At 58.0% G+C, this 2,500-nt stretch overlaps 1 non-coding gene across 1 annotated transcript in view; it reads right to left on the bottom strand.

The window, feature by feature from the left end:
- The window catches only part of LOC124729690, a 1,909-nt gene extending 964 nt beyond the window's left edge, over window positions 1–945 (bottom strand). Inside the window, exon 1 of the ribosomal RNA XR_007007756.1 lies at window positions 1–945. This exon is cut by the window's left edge and continues 964 nt beyond it. This is a non-coding gene — a ribosomal RNA (small subunit ribosomal RNA).
- Window positions 946–2,500: the final 1,555 nt, after the last annotated feature.

Raw genomic sequence — 2,500 nt, 5'->3', positions numbered from 1 at the left:
GTTCCGAAAACCAACAAAATAGAACCGAGGTCCTATTCCATTATTCCATGCACACAGTATTCAGGCGGGCTTGCCTGCTTTAAGCACTCTAATTTGTTCAAAGTAAACGTGCCGGCCCACCGAGACACTCAATAAAGAGCACCCTGGTAGGATTTCAACGGGGTCCGCCTCGGGACGCACGAGCACGCACGAGGCGGTCGCACGCCTTCAGCTCGCCCCACCGGCAGGACGTCCCACGATACATGCCAGTTAAACACCGACGGGCGGTGAACCAACAGCGTGGGACACAAATCCAACTACGAGCTTTTTAACCGCAACAACTTTAATATACGCTATTGGAGCTGGAATTACCGCGGCTGCTGGCACCAGACTTGCCCTCCAATAGATACTCGTTAAAGGATTTAAAGTGTACTCATTCCGATTACGGGGCCTCGGATGAGTCCCGTATCGTTATTTTTCGTCACTACCTCCCCGTGCCGGGAGTGGGTAATTTGCGCGCCTGCTGCCTTCCTTGGATGTGGTAGCCGTTTCTCAGGCTCCCTCTCCGGAATCGAACCCTGATTCCCCGTTACCCGTTACAACCATGGTAGGCGCAGAACCTACCATCGACAGTTGATAAGGCAGACATTTGAAAGATGCGTCGCCGGTACGAGGACCGTGCGATCAGCCCAAAGTTATTCAGAGTCACCAAGGCAAACGGACCGGACGAGCCGACCGATTGGTTTTGATCTAATAAAAGCGTCCCTTCCATCTCTGGTCGGGACTCTGTTTGCATGTATTAGCTCTAGAATTACCACAGTTATCCAAGTAACGTGGGTACGATCTAAGGAACCATAACTGATTTAATGAGCCATTCGCGGTTTCACCTTAATGCGGCTTGTACTGAGACATGCATGGCTTAATCTTTGAGACAAGCATATGACTACTGGCAGGATCAACCAGGGAGCTGCGTCAACTAGAGCTGAGCAGCCGGCCGCCCGGGAGTGTGTCCCGGGGGCCCGCGCGAACACGCAAGCGTCCGCTCAATCATTCTGCAAACAGGAGGAGGCTGAGCTCCCCTGCACAATACACCTCGAAACCCTCTCAGGTCCCGGCGGCGCGCAGCGCCGTCCCAAGTACTTGGTCGGGTTCGAGAGAGGCGCAATCGCCCGGAGTTAGGCGAGTAGACGCTTTCGGTGCGACCACCCGTGCTCCCAACTGAGCTTGCCGCTGCCGACAGAGGCCCGGGAGCGTGCTGTCGTGGCATTGCCGGCGGGAGACAACACGCGCCACCTACGGTGACCGGCAGCTCCAACGCCAGCGCCACAGAAGGACAAAAGCCCCACTTGGGTGCCGAAGCGAACTCTCCCAGCACAGCGCACGCGCCAACACATCCGCACAGCTGCGATACAAACCACCAGCGAGAACCGCTGGGGCGACCGAGCAGCAGACGGCGTCGCGGCGCCGAGCGCCGGGCGGCGGCGCATCCTCAACGCACACAGTCCTCAATCGGACCAGCACACTGAAGATGTCCACCGCGCTTCGCACCGGGCCCGCGAGGACCTACTTTGGCCGCACGGCGCCGCGCGCAGGGTGCGCCGGCGCGCAGCTGCGACGCCTGCCGCGTCCGTCGGCCGGCGCGCCTGCCACTGGCCGCCCCCACCAGCCGGCTGTAGCGCGTGCGCCCACGCACCGCGCGGCCAGCACGCCGGGAGGCGCCCCCTCACCGGCCGGGGACGGTCCCACCCAGCCACCGCCGCGTATCGCTTCACACCCAGATGCCGTTCAGTTTCGTCGGCATGGTGGGTATCGCTGGAACAACCGGTTAGTACCTCAACCTATCGTCGCCATCACCGATTCACCCCTAGCGAGAACAACCGCACCACAACAGGTTACCATTTGTTCATTTGCGTAACTTCACCAGAAAACGCAGGCGTCCATCGCCATTTGCAACTTCAACGATTATTGCATGCCTGTGTCAGGTGTCACGCCACACTACGTCTGCCCACATACACGCAACAAAATGTGCACGCCTAGACAATACGTGGAAGGTGGCCCCCGTACGTATGCGATGTCCATTGCTCGAACGACTGTCAACCGGCCTCTGTAGCATGTCGCAGATATGGAACGCGGTGCACCATGCCATCACGGTGTGTGAGGAGAGACGACTAGGTCCGAATACATCAACAGACAGCTCATGCTGATCGCCATCCACGGCGTCCGTTCCTCCCACACGTCTCTATGGCGTACCACACTGCAATCCAGCTCTCATAGGGAGACGACACGTAGCTGCGTGCACAATATTTGCACTGTATGGTCCGCCGTTTTTGGGCGCAGTCGTTGTGCGGTCACACATGTGCCACGATGTATCATTCAGTACATAAGGACGAATGTGCAGTACAGATTGTGGTTCACGCGTACGACATCAGCGGACAGTTGACACAGGCCGCACCACAACGTAGCCTGAGTACGTCGCATGCGAAGGGCATTGAACATGCAAACTTCTCACCAACCAGCTTGC

The sequence above is a fragment of the Schistocerca piceifrons genome, unplaced genomic scaffold (genome assembly GCF_021461385.2).
Source record: "Schistocerca piceifrons isolate TAMUIC-IGC-003096 unplaced genomic scaffold, iqSchPice1.1 HiC_scaffold_1220, whole genome shotgun sequence".
Classification (NCBI taxonomy): Eukaryota; Metazoa; Arthropoda; class Insecta; order Orthoptera; family Acrididae; genus Schistocerca; species Schistocerca piceifrons.
The sequence above is the reverse complement of the archived record's forward strand: the minus strand, read 5'-3'. Positions and strand labels throughout refer to the sequence as shown.